Genomic DNA, 19115 nt, shown 5'->3' with positions numbered 1-19115 from the left:
AAAGCAGTGAGTTTTGAAGGTAAATAAGAGGCAAAATCAGCTGTGAAAAGAGAACAGATAAGCATACAATCAGAAGTGGGAGAAAGTAAGCGAGACAGGGTTTGAAAAAGACGACGGGATGAGAAGACTGAGAATTAAGAAGATCAGAATAACAAGATGTTGGTATTTCATGGCAATTTCAGCTGTTCAACGTGAGGCAGATTGCTGGGAGTGCTCCATATAGGTATATTCGGTGATACATTGGAATGATCAGACATAACTTTAGGAATTTTGTCATGCTTAGCCTTATATAGGTCTTGCTGAAGAAGGGGGTATTGTCCTTTGCCTCAAGTTGCCCACAGAAGAGCCAGATCAACAATGGGGGGCTGTTCTGACGTATAACGTTTTCTGGGGACTACTATTTGACTTGAGTAGGCCTAGGTTATTTCTATTATGTCAAGATAGATACAGAAACACTTTGAATGTGAGAATGCACCAAAAGGAGTTTCAGACACAAATAGATATCAATCTGTCAGCTTTTTAAATTTATTTTGCTGCTGGATGCATTTAATAATCATGCATCAGTAGTTTTTTTGGAAAAAAGTATTTGTTGAAAAAAACACAATCAGAAAATGCAAAAGGTTCATTCACAAGAACAGAGTTTTCAAGGAGGTTAATTGTTAGTCTTAACTTTTCCTCAAGCAACTGTTTATGGCAAGATAAATTGCAAAACAAGAAAGTGTTTTGAAAGAAACACTGTGAAACCACCACCTATAGTGACAAGTGATTTGCATGTAGTCCATACATAACAACCAAGACAAAAGCAATGAATGAGAAAACTCTTGGTTATTGTAGCCAGGCTGGAGGGTGACCTAACAAGTGGTCAAGTGCCCACAGAAGAGCCACCTAGCACTTCAATCACCGCAGCATGTGGATTGATGATCTAACCTATCCACTCTACATTGTTGATGGTTACTGTGTTGGCAGCAGGGTTTTAAGTGGGCTAATGTTAGCTGGGGCCAGTCCTTAGCGGTCTCCTACAAATGTTAGTGAGCGGTCATCCTACTGTGGCTGGGATAAATCCCTCACTAGCCCCAGTCAGCATTCAAGCCCACATGGCACTTCAGGATGTAGCTGCGATGTTTGTTCAACTGTTTGGTGGGGACAGGCTGAAAGAGCAATGATTCATCTGCCTTTTAAGTTCCTCCCCAAACAACAGATGCTCTTGACCGGGCTGCAGCATTGTCAAAAGGATGCCTGCTGTCGGATCGGTGCCCATGAAATGACAAAACAAAAGGAGATGGGGGAAAGCAAAAGCAAGGATTGTGGTGCTCTCTGGTACACCCAACCACCTTGATAAACAAGGATAAAGGCTTTTGTCCTGAATAGCTGGTGGCTCTGCTGTGCAAAGTCTCAGATAGAGAGAGTGAATAAAATAACAAATAACTTGCAAAGGAGGTTTTGGAAACAGAATGTTTCTTTTTCAGGGCCCTCCCATCTCTTGAAAGTAAAAGGTTGAAAGCAGCTATCAACCTTTCAAACCTAATAGTGTTCAAAATGATTCAGTGTTGTGCCATGGGGAGCCAGAGAACAGATTGTCAGGTTATGTATTGCATATGCTGCCTGCCCCCCAGGGTAGGACACACCAATACTTCTCAAGCTATGCCTCTTGTTAGAGCCCCCCTCTATTTCTCACCCCACGTAAATCACTGGTTGGCAGTGATAAGTCTACTATGTCAATTCTAAGTCACTGGTGCTTTTTTCCCGGTTGACAATTGGCAGCACTCCACCTGAATGAATCAATTCCTGTCCAGTTCTTATGATTTTCTGTGAGAAGGCTGTAGAGAGACAACTGTCACTGTATGCTGCAGAAGAATAGGGAGAGTATTGCGACAAAGACACAATTGCAAACAATATTCAATGCTCCAACCTCTCTCATAGATGTAATACTCACTATCTGACTTGTGTCTTCGCATCTCTTCACTCCCAACACTCCAGCTGTCACTCCCACTGTGGTGGGGTCTGAACTTCCTCATCTTGAAAGTCCTCCCCATCAATGATTGCAAGTATGACAATGGTGCATGCAGAATTCAATATTTCCCTTTACTGACACCACTGCAGCTGATATAAAACATTAAACAGATGCATTCCCCACCCAGCCTCTGGCCTGTCCCCTATTATGTTTGGGTAAGGTAACAAATTCAGACATGATATGTATGTCACTTTATTGTAGAAAAATATTCATGCTACGCGAAAAAAAATGAATTTGTGACTAAAATGATAAGGCATGCTCTATCCCTATGTACAACAATGATATGTGCCTAAGAATGTGTTGGCGAGCTCCTGGTCTCCTCCTCTTATAACATTTATTTTGTGTGATTAAGAACGATTTGCTGTGCTCTCTTCCAACTAACAAAAATGAAATGTGCATAAGAATCCTTTGATGAGCTCTTTTCCTGCCTACCCTCGGCATGCATCTAAGAATGGTTTGGCGTGCTCTCTTCTCAGCCTAAAAAAAAGAAAGTGTGATTAGGAATGCTTGGGCTTTCTCACTTCCCCCCTAAAAAAAATTACATGTGCTTAAGGTTTCTTTGGTATGCTCCGGCCTCCAGCCTCTGTCTAAAGTGGCATTCTCTCTTCTCTGTCTGCAAAATTACGTTCTCTCTGCCTATAAAAAGGTTTTAACTAAGAATGTTTTACCATGCTTTCTTTGCACCTACAAAAGTGATGTACATATAAGAATGCTTTGGCATGCTCTCTCATCGGCCTATAAAATTAATGTGCAACTAAGAAAGCATTGAAGTGTTCTTTCCTTCAACTATTTAAATGAATGGCTGACTATGTATCGTTTAGTATGCTCTCTTTCTACCTTTGAAAAATCATGTGTGCCAAACCCCCCGAACCAAACCCAATCATCCTAACACACCCAACCACCCAATCCCGCCCAAAGCCCACCAATTTTTCTGCTCGTCCACTATTCCCATCAACCATTACCCACCCTACCCCTCTCCAGCCTCCACTCTCTCCGCCACCACCCCCTTCTGCTCCAGCTCCGAGACAAACCTCATCTGCCGATGTGAACTGCATCCTATTTAATGCCCGATCCGTAGCAAAAAACAGACACTGCATCTTTGACCTCCTCGCCTCTGACAAAACAGACCTGTTTTCATCACTGAAACTTGGTTCTCTGACGACTTCACCCCAATTGCTAATGAAGACTTCCCCCTGACTACTCCCTCATCCCACTGAACCGCCCCTCCAGAGGAGGGGAGTAGCAGTCGTCTTCAAGTCTCTCTTCCACGCCTCAATCATTGACAACCAACCATCCATTCCTGCCTGCAAATCTCTCCTCGTTAAACTATCCCTCTCCCCGTTGCTCTCACACAGCAACGGGGAGATAGCAATTCGCAAACAACCTCTGTGACTCTATTGCCACCCTTCAACTAAACCATCCCAACCTCACCCTTCTTGGAGACTTCAACATATGGCTCGACATTCCCACCAATCCCATGACACACTCTCTGGTTGACGGTTTAGACGCAATTAATCTCCAACCCCACATAAATGGCCCAACTCACTTGCCATCTTTAGCTCCAACACCCGGCTTCAGATAAAACCCCCCACCCCTATCATCTGGTTCGATCGCTTCATTCTCTAATTCGCCATTCGCTCACCCGACCCACTTCCCGTACTCGAATCTGAACCTCCAAATCTATGCAAATGCTGGAAAAAACTAATAATCCTCCTGGACCTAGCCGACGCACTCCTCCAGTCTCCACCACCTACCTGCCAACTCAACAAACAACTAACCCCTGACGCCTTTGACTCATGGCTCAGCGCATCTCTGATGCGACTCATACCCCCTTGCAAAACATCAACCCGCCGAGGCCTTTTCCCCAGATGGTTCACTCCTAAGTTGAAGACCACTAAACATCTATGTAAATACCTAGAACGCAAATGGCAGAAAGACGAAACCCAGGAGAGCAGGGCCACCTTGGCCCGACACCTGTATCTGTACAAAGCCGAAATCCGGAAAGCAAAAAAAGCCCACTACAACTCCTGAATCCTAAACTGCAAAAACCCAAGCAAAGAACTCCACATAGTCATCTCGGAATTTACAAAACCAGCTTGCACCACAACCGTCCCAACCCCCTCACAATCACTGTGCGACTCACTCTCCCTCCACTTTTACACCACTGCTCTCGAAAGAACAAATACTCTAGCCACCAAACTGGCTCTCTTTCATCCACCAGGCAATTCTCCCCCCATACCGGCCAGCCCACTGGCTGTGACCACTATGCAACCAACCTTCGAATCCTTTAGTCCAATATCACCAGAACAATTTCTCAAACGTCTATCGGGCCGCAAACCATCTGGCTCGCTGCTGGACCCTTGCCCAGCCACAACCCTCAAAGAAATGTTCGCTTCCACCTGCGCAGGAGAACACGCAAGATCCATCATAAATCACTCCCTTTCCTCGGGTATCTTTCCCGACGCATTCAAAACGGTTCATGTCAAACCTCTAATCAAAAAACCTTCCCTCGACCACCTCGAGCCCAAAAATTACCGCCCCATCTCAAACACCAGGTTCCTTGCCAAACTCATTGATCGAACCGCCTACTCCCAACTAAATGCCTTTGTCGAAGCCAACAATCTCCTAGACCCTGCCCAATCAGGTTTCAGAGCCCGTCACGGAACTGAAACCACCCTAACCTCAATCTGGGATGACCTCAAAATGACGGCAGACTCCGCGGGATGTGCCACACTAATGCTTCTTGACCTATCCGCCACCTTTGACACAATCAATCACTCAATCCTCCTAGACCACCTCCACTCCCTAGGAATTTGTGGAACCGCTCTTAAATTGATAGCTTCATTCCTCAAAGATAGCTATCAAATAACGATACTCTCCACCTATACCTCCCAAGCCTGACCGGTCGACACGGGAGTCCCACAAGGAGCGTGCCAATCCGCCCTCCTGTTCAATCTCTACTTGATCACCCTCCCACCAATAATTCGTTCACATAACATCCTGTGTTACAACTATGCCGCCGACACTCAAATAATTCTAAAACTCCTGAACTCAAAACCCAACTCCCGACCTGATCTGGCCTCCTGCCTCCTTGACTTAGAACTCTGGATGACCCAAAGCCACCTCTTTTTAAACCCCTCCAAAACGGAAATCATGGTATGTGGCAACTCCGCACTTCTTCTGCATCCACTACCCTGGCCAGACACCATGGGCAACCCACCGACCCCCTCCGACTCAGTGAAAAATCTTGGATGCACCCATGACTCTGACCTAACACTCTCGCACCAAGTCAACAACGTCTCAAAGTCCTGCCACCATCTTAAAACCCTTAAGCGCATCTTTCCATATCTCTCCTTTCCCAACAGACTCTCCGCGGTCCAATCAATTGTTATATCAAGACTGGACTACGCAAACCCCCTATACTTAGGAGTCCATGCGTACCAACTGAATAAACTCCAAAGAGCACAAAACGCGGCAGCCAAAATGGTACTTGCGCTCGGTCCAAGAGAACACATCTCCCCAGCCCTTAAGACACTGCACTGACTTCCAGTAGCCCGAAGGGTGACTTTCAAAACCTTATGCATCTCCCATCGAGCACTGCATAAAACCGGACCTCAATATCTTCAAGACAAGCTAAAACCCTATTACCCCCCACGGACCCTAAAATCAAGCTCAGCCGGCCTCCTAATCATACCGAAGACAAACTCAGTCAGGTTAGGCGGATCATCATTCTCAGCCTTGGCCCCCATGCTATGGAACTCACTCCCACCCCACATCTGCCTAACTGAAGATTTAACGTCCTTTCGCAAACTGCTGAAAACCTGGCTCTTCCCCTAAAACCAACCCGTACCAAACTAACCCAAACAGACTAACAGCATCTCAATTACACCAATCAAACAAACTACCTGATGCGAGAAATTGACAGCTACTAACCCCTAATATAAATTAGAAGGACAAACAGAATTAAACAAGGAAAGTACATCAAAGCAGTGAAGAGGTTAGTAAGAGTAAATTATACGGAAACAGTAAGAGATTTAAACTCCTTAAATGGACATAATGAGGAGTGAACGAAGTGAATGGCGTGGATGGAATAGTTAGAATGGTTGAAGCGTGTGGGACAGATGTATGTGCTGAGTGGAAGAATGCATGAGTGGAATAACAGAGGACTACATAGTTCGAACGACTGTGTCAATCGAAAGAGAATATAGATCGGATGAGTGTATTGAATGGATGAACATGTTGTGCGCATGAGTGTGTAAAGCGACTGGGTGTGTAGAGCGGATGAGAGGGAAAACAGATGAGTGCATAAATACAGAGAAGCGGGTAGAACACAGGAGTGCGTAGAACAGATGAATGTCCAGAACGGATGAGCGTAAACCAGATAAGTGTGTAGAACAGAGGAGTATGTAGAGCGGATGAGTATGTAGAATGGATGAGTAGGTAGAGCGCATGAATGTCGTTAACGGATGAGTACGGAAGCACGGAGAATGTGTAGATCGCTGGAGCAGATGAACGTGCAGACCTGGCGAATGTATAGAGCGGATGAGTGCATAGAGCGGATGAGTGTATAGAGCGTACAAGTGTATAGAGTGGACAACTAGAGCGGATGACTGTATAGAGCAGATGGTTGGATAGAGCGTATGAGTGTAGAGCGTATGAGTGTAATGAGCCGATGAGTGTATAGAGCGGATGAGTGTATAGAGCGGATGAGTGTACAGAGCAGATCAAGGTATAGATCAGATGAGTGTAGAGAGCAGATGAATATATAGAACATGATTACTGCATATTAGCGGATGACCTTATATGGCCGATGCGAGCATATTGCTGTTAAAGGCATGGAAAGCACGAGTGCATAAAGCGGATGAGTGCATAGAGCGTGATGAGTGCGGGGAGCAGATGACTGCGGAGAGCGGATGAGTTCAGAGAACAGATGAGTGCAGAGAACGGATGAGAGCGGGGAGCGGATGAGAGCGGGGAGTGGAATGAGATCAGGGAGCGGATGAGCACGGGGAGCAGACTAGCGTGGGGTTCGAATGAACCTGGCGAGCGGATGAGCGCGGCAAGCAGATGAGTTTGGGGAGCGGATGAGTGTGGAGAGCGGATGAGTGTGGAGCGGATGAGTGTGGAGAGCGGATGAGTGTGGAGAGCTGTTGTGTTTCAAGGAGCTGGTGAATGCGGGGAGCAGGTAATTGCGTAGGGTGGGTGAATGCATAGAGCATATGAAGGTATAGTTCACGCGAGGGGATAAAGCGGAAAAACGCCTAGAGCGTATGAGCTACACAGACCGGGTGAGAACAGATAAGCATGTAGAACGGATGAGTTCGGAATGCATGCAGAGTGCGAGGAACGGATGGATGAGCTGAGCCGAAGAATGTGTGGAGTGGAGGACTGTACAGAACAGACTAGTCGGTTGGGCCGGCAAATATATAGAACTGAAGAAGTGCATATAAGCGAATGAGTGCAAATGAAAAAAGGTGTACGTAGCGGGGATGAGTGCGTAAAGGGGATGAATGCGCAGAGGGGATGAGTCCGTAAAAGGGATGAATGCGCAGAGGGGATGAATGCGTAGAGGTGATGAGTGCATAGAGGGGATGAGTGTGTAGAGGGGATGAGTGCATAGAGGGGATGAGTGCGTAGAAGGGATGAGTGCATAGAGGGGATGAGTGCGTAGAAGGGATGAGTGCGTAGAGGGGATGAGTGCGTAGAGGGGATGAGTGCATAGAGGGGATGAGTGCGTAGAGAGGATGAGTGCGTAGAGGAGATGAGTGCGTAGAGGAGATGAGTGCGTAGAGGGGATGAGTGTGTAGAGGGGATGAGTGCGTAGAGGGGAGGAGTGTGTGGAAGGGACGAGTGAGTGGAGGGGAAGAGTGCGTAGAGGGGATGAGTGCGTAGAGGAGATCAGTGCGTAGAGGGGTTGAGTGTGTAGAGGGAAGGAGTGCGTAGAGGGGATAAGTGCCTAGAGGAGATGAGTGCGTAGAAGGGATGAGGGCGTAGAAGGGATGAGTGCGCAGAGGGAAGAGTGCACAGAGGGAAGAGTGCGCAGAGGGAAGAGTGCGTAGAGGGGAAGAGTGCGTAGAGGGAAGGATGCGTAGAGGGGATGAATGCGTAGAAGGGATGGGTGCGTAGAGGGAATGAATACGGAGAGCGGGTGAGTACGTAGAGCGGGTGAATGCGTAGAGCGGGTGAGTACGTAGAGCGGGTGACTGAGCAAAACAAGCGACGTACGTAGTATGGTTTGGAATGCAGAGGACGTTTTGAAAGAGCATATAACCCATCATATCACACCACTACGCTTACTCTCTCCTTTACACAACCACTCAACTAGAACACAGAGATACTATGACACCATTCGGTATAACTGTTCTCATACCAACATCTGCCGCACACTCCACATCATTCTAAGTGAACACTGCTGGTTTTACACCCACCAACCAGGGGTTCCCCTCAGGCCTAACGTAGCCACATTCGGTCTGGATAAATCCTGCCAGAACGAACACATATCGCTGATCCCTCAACTACCACACCTATCGCTAAGAAGCAGCTATTACACGAATACTGCGCCAGCTGCACACATAACCAGTGCTCACACAGACCTTTGACTCTCTCTACTCTCTCTACTGATCTGAAGTTCGGTTCCCAAGGGTGTTCAACCTACCAGCGCCTTCAGACCATACCAATGGTATATAAGGCGTTATATAAATGCAAAATAACATAACATAACACAACATGCTCTCACCCACTTATAAAATGACCTTGTGACTAAGAAAGATCTGATGCATTCTCAACTCTCCCTACAAAATGAATGTATGACTATGAATGCTTTAGCATGCTCTTGTAATTCGAACATGATGTGCTCCTGAGAATGTTTTGGCATGCACTCATCGGCTTAAAAAATGATATGACAAAAAATGCTTTCACATGCTCTTTTCCCACCTCCCAGAATGGTGTGCACCAAAGAATGTTTTCGGCATGCTATTTCCTCTGCTTATAAAATCAATGTGTGACTGAGCATACTATTTTCTCACCAACAAGTTTGTGACTAAGAATGTTTTTTCATGCTTGCCTTTCCCATCTACAAGTGACACTTGCTAAAGACTGCTTTGGCATGCTCTCTCTCACCTATACAACGAACATGAGACTAGGAATGCTTTACCATTCTCTCTTCCTACCTAGAAAAATAGCATGTACCTTAGAATGTTTTACTGTGTTTCACTTAAAAATGATGTGTGACTAAGAATGATTTGGCCCATAAAATGACTGTCTTACTAAAAATGCCTTGGCTTGCTCTCTCCACGAGTACAAAATGACATTTAGTGTGCTCCACCCTCGACCCATAAATAATGTACCAAATCCTACCCTAGATCCTATTATCAATTTCAAACTACTCTAATCTGTCTTGCACTGCAATCCTGCACTGATCCTAACAAGACTATTTCCCTCTCTGTCTAAGCTGAGTGGGTTTGCACTTGCCTCTTCAAAAGACGACTGACCCACGTTCCTCTCTTGCTACTTTTGATATATACACGAAAGGAGGCAGCACTGATGAAACCACCTAGCTTAAAAAATGGTAGGATGTAGCTCCAAAAAATCCTGACTTCCTAGGCAGTTCAATTTTTGATCAAACTGGCTTGCTCATGATAACCATTAAGTGAGGTAATAATAATACTTGTTGGTACAGTGCTAGCAAACAGGAATAATAGGCATGAAGGGCTCCATTTAATATTATTATAGTTTTCATTATTTTGGATTGCTGCATGCTGGTATAGTGCAAAGTGAAACAAGTATGCTGTGTCCTGGGCCTATAGACTTTAAATGGTCTCTTTAATGTAGCTTATGTATGGACACAAAGCATAGATCCTTGTATAACGGCTCCCTGTTTTTCTAGACCCCACCTTTATTTTTTAATGGCAATTTTCTATCCGTTTTTCTATTTTGTTCTCTGCAACACAAAACACCAAATAAAGGGCCTCATCACGACCTCAGCGGTAACCCTTAAATCCCGCGGTAGCGCTATTACTGCCTGATTTAAGGGTCCGTCGAATCAGGGCCTCGGCCGATTTCAACCCATCTCTGAGCTGGTGTGAAATCCGCCGAGAATTCGCGCTCATACCGCCGGCGGGAAATCCGCCGGCCGTATGAGCGCGAAATTTCCCCATTGAGCCCAATGGGGAATGGGGCATTCCCGAATGGGCTCAATGGGGAATGGGGACTTCCAAGTCCGCCCAACTCGTTATCCCGCGCTATTAGCGCTGAGGGCTATGGCGGTCGCGCTAATAGCCCCCGCGCTAATACCGCCGGCGTTACCGCCGAGGTCGTCTTGAATTGTAAGATTTCTCTTCTCTAATGTTGAAATGCTGAGTTGTGTTGCGTTGAGTCGCTACCTCTGCATTTGCCCTTCCAGACCTCATTTCCACACATTGTAGATGCCCAATTCTTTGTCAATGCGTTGTGGGCATCCTAGGTAGAACCATGTTAAAAGGCGATACGAAATCCTTGCATTGGCTTCCAGTGACACAGGACATCCACTTCTAAACCCACTGCTTTACTGACAATGGGCCTCATTCCGAGTACGGCGCTAACCAATGGCGCTATTAACGCCTTGGTTGACGCCGTACCCGGACCGGCAGCGCCTTGGTGGATGGCGGAATTACCGCCCCATTCCAAGGTTGGCGGGGCGGTAATTCCCCATTCACCAAGGCTCTTCCCCATTCCCAAATGAGCCCCCATAGGGCTCAATGGGAATGGGGAAGATGCAAATAACGGTGACCGTTCATTATGGTCACCGTTATTGGCTTGGAGGCCCCTTTGCGCCCTCGACTTTAACACCTGCTCAAAGCAGGCGTTAAGGGCGAGGGCGAAAAGGGAACTCGGAGTATGGTGGTAAGGGATTCCCGCCACCGGTCTCGTTACCGGTGGCCGCTATCCCTTACCGCCATACTCGGAATGAGGCCCAATGCATTTCACGCCCTAGCACCAGTGTACCCCACGGACCTGTTCACTATTAACCACCCGGCTTCCCTTTTCTGTTTGGTCCCTAGCCAGCGACGGTACACAACGTTTCCGTGTAGCTCTCTATCACCGAAGTGTCTTCCATTTGGAACTCCCACCCATAGCATACGTTTGTCTGTAAGTACTTGAAGCAGCATATGTTTTGAACAACGTGTCAACATTGACTCCCTTTTGCAGATAACCTGCATCCCACTCCCCACCGTCCTATGTTGCCTGAAGTGTGCTACACACCAAATCACATAAAACATAAACACAAATAACTGTATGTAAACTCTGAGCATTTGGTTTATGCTGGTAGACGAAGGTTTTTCCTATAAACAACATATTGAAAACCGGAAAAGTCCGAGAAAAAAATGCTACTTGTCTACCATGTTAATCAGAGCTGCAAGTGAACTAATCTCTTTCGGAACAACAGGGAATGATTGCTGTAATGTACACTTTTTATGTCCTTAAGCTCCCTGTGAAGATGATCGTTTGAAGATTCTGCCAGGGGTCAACCAAGTAATCACAGCAAGTTCAGATGTTATTGTCGATAAATATGTTTCATCTCCGTGTTGAAAGCCTTCCTGGGGGAGAAGGCCTCCTAAATGATAGCAATTATTTCATGAACACTCCCCCTAAGGCCCGGTCTAGTGCGCTAACTGCCATATTCATAAAGAGGGGCTTTGGAACAAAGGACGCCGATTACAGCAGGGAAGTGCAAATGATCAATGAGAATATTGATGTTTTCAAATCCAAAACAAGGGATACGCATCAGTCAATCAATTTCAGCGGGGATAATGCAATCCATCTGGAAGTATAGAATCAATTAAAGAGATGCACTGTGGGAGTCGACTACATGATGGAGCTTTGGTTAATGTGATGAGCTATAGTGGTGTGTTGGATTTCATCTAATAGAATATATGAGAGCAAATTTGTACTTTGCTCCCATTCAGCTTTCGCAAAAAAATTGAAAGAGCGATATTAAACACAGTGGAGGAAAATACAGAACAATTAAATAAACACATTTTACCATTGGCTTATTTGTAAGATGGTCTTAACTTTCACAACAGACACTGTGAAATTGGTGGTATTTTCAAAATGCCTCCAATGTTACGACTTGGGCCATTATATTTTGGGAGATATATTTTGATGAAATTACTACTGCCCTGTGGATTAGAGGGATGAGTAGTGGCAAAACTACCTTTTCCGCCCGACACTACCACTAAACCAGCAATGATCACAATCAAAGATGAAACAGGCACACCCTAAAAGGTATAACTCCTTCACCTTGTTTGGCAACGTGGGTCGAGGGCACGGTATGACCTGAAAAAGTAGCAACCCAAAACACTCATCTACAAAGACTCCAAAATAAAAGAACATTCAATCAAGGTTATATACAAAATTAGACTTTATTTAAGCAACAAAAATCCAATCAAATAACTAAACACATTGACAACAATCCACTCCTTTAAAAAAAACACTGACAATGCAGAGTGTTGAAAAAAACGGCATTCTGGGTAGATGTGCAAGGTTGTGCAGGCACTTCATTGGTACAATTTCAAAGTGTAAGTATGTCTTAGACGTAAAAGGCATTGAAAAGGGGCTTAAGCGTCACTATGGTCCCAAGAGTGGACCAGGAGGACAAGGACTTTTCACAACACATTATTCTTGTCTTTGGAGGCTCAATATCATCGAGCTGGCCCTCTTGGTCCTTTTGCTGCAGTCAAAATCATGTTGAGACGGTTCGAGAGTATGCAGATCGCTAGCCAATTTGTTCACTGCTACAGGCGCTTGAACATTTTAGTCGGCATTCCAAATGATAAGGCTATATCTTTAAATCGGTCAAGCAGTGGAATGGCTTCTGCTAGGTCAGGTCAGTGTTCAGAATGGCAAGTTCAATGGCTTCCAGAAGGTTCAGTTGGAGCTTGAATCGGTTGCTCCCAAGAAGGTAAAGTTTGTGGTTTGGTTGTTGGAGACGGTCCGCAACATTGGATTGAGCCAAAGCAGCACTGTGCTTTATGTCATGGCTCAAAGACATGGAGTGCAGTTGATAAAACTCAGAGGTCCCTCAAGGTGGTGGAACTGGATGTCAGCTTCTTCTTGGCTTCTGGGCTGCTGGGAGTACCAGTCCAAAGGTTCCAGATAAGGTGAGTCCTTCCATCCTACACTCCCACTCCCTGGAGCTTGCCTGGGTCCTACAGTGGATCCTTCACCTCCAGGTGCAGGGTCCTGGCTCCAGCACAGCACAGCAGTAGTTTGGCCTTGTTCCATCAGCAGCCACCCCTGCTGCATAACAACCTTGAACTGGATGGACCCCAGCCGGCCCATAAAACAGGGGGGCTCCAAACAGCCTTTTAAGATGAGCAGCAGCACCCTCGAGATAGATGGGGATGCAGATTCGTACTCTTGCATCAAGTAATAATGACAACTCAATAGTTTGGCAAAGGGAGTCTGTTAAAATGACAAGTACAAAAAACGGGGAGTTCAATGAACATCAGCAACCGATTGATCTTCCTTCTCGCTTAAACTCCAATTAATTTCTGAAAAAACACAATATGTATACCAAAAACTCATCATCATTGACGTTTAATCTTAAAAACCTAACATGCAATGTGATTGGCTATGGGAAGGTAACTTTAACATAGGTACTATATCTGTATATGGTAACGGGGAGAGGGGATTCGATGATCAATGTCAGGTGGGGCAACTAAGCCCTTCCTTCAAAATGGCCACTGTAAATTTCACTAAAAGTATGATGTCTCATTGGTTCTATTAACTATTGAACCCTAGATTACACGGTTCACTATGATTGGGTTGGCATCAAACCCACTCATACTTTTCCACTTACACTTAGCAGCATGCAGAATAGCCAGCCTGGTGCAGGGAGTTAGTCTGCACCCCAGCTTCCCTCCAATTATGTTACAATCATTCATCACCTCAGTGGTCATGTGTCAATTATTTCTTTGTAGTTTTGCCTCGAGTCTGCTCTTGGTCTGAGAAAATTAAGGAGTATGGTATGGCAGAGGTCCATGCGTAGGTGTGAAAGTCTCATCCCCTTCTGCCTGGACAGTCACGTGATTCAGACACCGTGAAATCGGCCTCTTCTTCATGCATTTTCGTGTATTTGATTTAATTCTGCCAGTCTTCTACCATTTGTGGCACCTTTCTGAACATGATACTCTGTTCTTTTTCTCTTTAATTGTTTCCACTGTTGGCCTATTCCAGCACTATACGACCTTGGCTTCTTGACATGGTTACCTTCAGCTGGGTTTCCCTCCATCTTAATTCTCGATTGGTTTGCTGCAGCACTCTTCTCTTGAGATCTTTAGTAACCTTGGTTCAATTCTGCTGATGTGTGTAGTGGATTTACACACATATATAAAGGAGGTAATTACGACCCAGGCAGTAAGGGTTAACGCCGTCGTTAACCCTTAACGCCTGATTCCAATTTTAACGGCTGCTTTTAGCAGGCGTTAAAATCCATGGCGCTAAACCGCCTTGGTGCTAATTACGGCACCGTAATTTACGGTGCCGTAATTAGCGCCTTCCCCACTCCCATTATGCCCTATGGGGAAAAAATGGGAATGGGGAAGGGTAAATGGGAAATGGGGATTTACCAGCCCACTCACCTTGGAATGGGGCGGTAAATCCGCCATCCACCATGGTGTAAACATAGTTTACACCATGGTGGTAAAGTTGGTGTACTTACCGCCTAGGTCGTAATGACCTCCAAAGTGTTTTTCAGGTAGATATATGTATAGTTGGTGCTTGCCGCAATCTCTTTTACTACTAAGCATAAGCAAGCTTCACAATTTCTTTGCTTCTTTCGGTGTCTTGCATCTGTACACGTTTAACCTTTTAACTGCAATGGGTTTTCCCCCCCAGTGCCAATGCCTTTTTTGGTGATTTCGGTATTTCGCCATTCAATGCCTTCTAACGTTTTCTCCTTCATTAATCCCTTAAGTGCCAAGGACAAGCTATCTCGTCCTTGGCAACAGGGAGGTAATCCCAAGGACGAGATACCTCATCCTTGGCACTTAAGGGGTTAATATCTTAATTGTGCATATGGCATACGTTTCTGCATCTTGTCATCAATTCATTCACCTTAGGCTCAGGATGTCACTTATCCATGGTATCTAATCTCTATGTCAATATTCTCAAGTCATTATCTCTTCTATATGTGCGTCTATGTGATTTCTCATGACATCACCATTTGTCTTCCTTTAGTGTCTTCTTGGCTTCTTCGGGTATTACATTCTGACAACTATCATAAGTCTTGCCTGTAGATATGGTTTTCTCAATGGGTACCTTACTGTCCAGGTTTTCTTAGGTGTCGGTACTTCAATAGGTGCTGCTATTCAGATAGGCACTGGGCAGAGCCCAACTGCAGCTCTATGCTGGTTTATATGTTCTCCATACTTCACATATTTTGGCGTGAACATATCTGGCACTTCAAAGGGGGTGGCTGTAGTGCAGATGATACTTGGCACTTTCTCTTCACTTCCCCCTCTGGGTGATTCATCGACCACTCTTACTTCTTTTTTTGCATTCACTTTTTCTGTCATCCTCTGGATCTAGACATCTAGGTCTGCAGAAATGTTCCTTTGGAGTCCATATCTTTATCACTCCCTTCAAACTTCCTGCTGTTCTTGCGTTCTCGTCTTTGTTCCATATCATTAGTTGACATTCTCCACTTGGATTGCAATAGATCCATTTTTCCACATATTTTCTATGTTTCTTCGGAAAACAAAACTTTGTTCCTTCTGATGCATAAATGCTGGCCTTCACAAAGTCTCTTATTTCTTCATCAGTCAGGTCTTTGGGCTTCCATCCTGACTCAACATCAATCATGATTTTCATCCTTACGGCCTTTTTTGCAGTTTTCTGGCACTGAGAGATTAATATCTTGATAACACAGAATCCAAGCAATATCATAACCAGCAGGGCTCCTAGGAACTTGAACGCGTCTGCCATCCATTGTTGAATCCATGAAAACAGCGATCCAAACCAACTGTCATCATCAACTTCGTCAACTTCATCAAGCATCTGGTTCTGTAGTTTTGTCAGCATACCTATGGCTTCTGTTAAGATTCTATTTTCATCATCGTGTGACGGTATAAATGTGTAACATGATTCTCCGATTCTCCGATAGCTGTGATCATGCCTAGGACATATATGTTCTGGAGAGTCATTAGTCGAATCACTCTTAACTCTTCCTTGATTGCAGTGAATCCCTTTATGGTGGTGTTTATGGTCTGCAGTAACTCCCATCTGGTTCTCTGCAACCATTTAGTATTTGCTCCAACCTGAACTCTTGGCATCGAGATCAAGGTAAATACTGAAGAAGTCTGACTGAACAGTCTGAGCTCATTTGGGATAACATCAAAGGCTTCTATTGATTTGGTGGAGAAGTCATTTTCTCTTTTCATCCTGGCTGTCAGTTCCACGGATTTCTTCTTCCTCAGGTGAGCATCTGCTTTCGGGAAACTGTCAATATTCAGATCACTTTTTGGAATCACCAACGTTGGAACATGGACATTCACCAATGTGCATATACCTCCCCAATTCTTCGGCAATCTGATATATGCTTAGGATCCACATGCCCAATAATGATCCATGATCACTGCAGTACCATGTACCATTCCTGGAGCATCATGGACGTCAAAGACTCGGCCACAATTCTGATTCTCTCCATTTTCCTTGTGCCATTATTCCTGAAGCAGAGTTTTGGACTCACCAAAGGCACTATCTGCAAGGGTCCTCCTCTGTCCTCGACCCATGTCAATAGTTTAGCAAGCTTTGGCCACAATGGCTTGCATCCATTCTGTACTATGGCAATGGTAGCCTGGTAACGCCCAATCACTACCCATGCTCTGCAGATCACTACTCCTTTCCCCCATCCTTCTGGTGAAAGCACTGTTCCCCTGTTTTGCATTTGACCTCTGTTCTTCCAACTTCGAGCTTCTTCTGGTGTTTTTCCTTGAACGTTCAGCTTTTTGTTTGTTTCTCTTCTGATTTTTGCTCCTTTAAGTCCAGGTTTCTCATATTGGATCACAATGTTCTTTGTTTTGCTATTGTTTCTTGTCTTTATGCCTTGGACATAATCATCTACATCTGGATCAGTTGCTTCAGTTGCCCATTTGAGTGAAGCATCACTCCCATGAACTGGCCTCTGGTCGTGCACATTGCTATATGTGACAGTGTGCTGTCTGCACATCTATTTCAACAGCTACGAAGATTTTTGACTTCCCCATGCTGTACAGTAGGAGTGCACACTAAGCATTCGTCCTCTGAAGGTCATCTTCCAACTTCCTTCATATGTTGAGACCATGGGCCTCATTACGAGGTATGCCGGTAAGGCAAAAACAATGCCGGTGTGGTAATACTGGCATTGTTTACTGTCCGGTTGCATTCCGACCAGCAAACGCGGTATTAGCGGCACAATAAACAATGGTGTTGCTAATAGCGGCATAGGCGAGTACACGCGCCCCTTCATGGAGCAAAAACCGGCATGCCGGTAATAGGGGGTAATTCCAACCCATGCATACATGCAAATACCGGCATCGCGAAGCCGGTAATCACGGCCTGCACGATGCCGGTCATACAGGCATCTCAGACCACCCGCAAACAGCAAGCAGGATACAAGGCAGCTGCCACAGGTGCACACAATCCCCACAGGTGGAGTCAATGGAGGCTGTGCCAGTATAAACTGAGCACACCCACACACCACAACAACCCCCCACAGGTGTAGGCAATGTAGAGTGGCCCAGTGCAAAAGGAGCACACCTACACACCACACCCCTTCCTACACCAAAATGCTACCACTAGCAGTTGCAATCATGGCACTGGAGGACATGCCTATACTGCTACAACTACAGCAACAACAGCAACAACAGCAACAACTACAGCATCAAGAACAGGCTGCACAGAGAAGATGCAGGAGGAGAGGGAGGGTGAGACAGGCCCAGCAATTACCACCAGCGCAGCCACCAGTGCCTCGTAGGCAGCCACCAATCCCTCGCACCAGACCCAGCCCATTCAACCTAACCCCTGAGCAGATCCACACCCTGTACCGGTTGGACCGTGACACCATCACCACCATAGTGGACATGATACAGAATGACATTGCCAGCCACATAGGAATACGCACTGCCATCCCCTCACTACTAAAGGTGGTGTCTGTGCTACACATCCTGGCCACAGGCACCTACCAACACACAGTGGGTCAGCTGCATGGCATTTCACAACTACTATTTTCACGCATGCTGAACCAAGTGCTGGATGCCCTCCTGAACACGCAAGCACCCACATATCCCTACCACGGACTGCCCAGGAGATAGCCGAAACCAAAGTAGGCTTCCATGCACTGGCAGGCATGCCCAATTGTGTCGGTGCCATCGACTGCACCCATGTGGAATTGGTAGTCCCCCATGCCATAGAGGCGGTGTACCGCAATCGCAAGCAATACCACTCCATCAATGTGCAAATGGTATGTGACTCCAGGAAGATCATCACCCATTTCTGCGCCTGATTTCCTGGATCAACACATGATGCCATGTTACTGGGTAATTCCACGCTACCCCATCACATGGAGTGACATGCCGGACCACGTGCCTGGCTGCTTGGTGAGTTGCACAACCGTCCCATGGCAGTACTTTCGGGTATTGATGTGTGGGGATGCATAAGGGGGGGAATACTTCACCTGGGTGGGAAAGGGGGGGGAATACTGCACCTGGGTGGGAAAGGGGGGGGAATACTGCACTTGGGTTGGAATAGCCGGTGATCGGAGAATGCATGCAGAGCCAAACACTCCTGACCTGAACCAGTCAAACGGTACATGACACTTCACTGGGCCACATATCACAAATAATGCATATCGATGATAACAAGTAAGAGGCACAACCAGGCCACCATGGTGATGGCAAGCAATGCAAGAATGAACAGGATGGCAATTAGCCCAAGCTAATTCCAGTACTAAGGAACTCTTTGCTATCCTCATAGAACTTGAAGCACCCATCCCCGTACCCGACAACTGCATTAAGGACAAACCTTGGTGCTCGAATATCCAACAAGCATTGACAGGTAAAGTTGCTACTCTTCAAACAAAAATTAA

Source organism: Ambystoma mexicanum, chromosome 5q, assembly GCF_040938575.1.
Source record: "Ambystoma mexicanum isolate Mex_15411 chromosome 5q, UKY_AmexF1_1, whole genome shotgun sequence".
Lineage (NCBI taxonomy): Eukaryota > Metazoa > Chordata > Amphibia > Caudata > Ambystomatidae > Ambystoma > Ambystoma mexicanum.
This window is presented reverse-complemented; position numbering follows the sequence as displayed.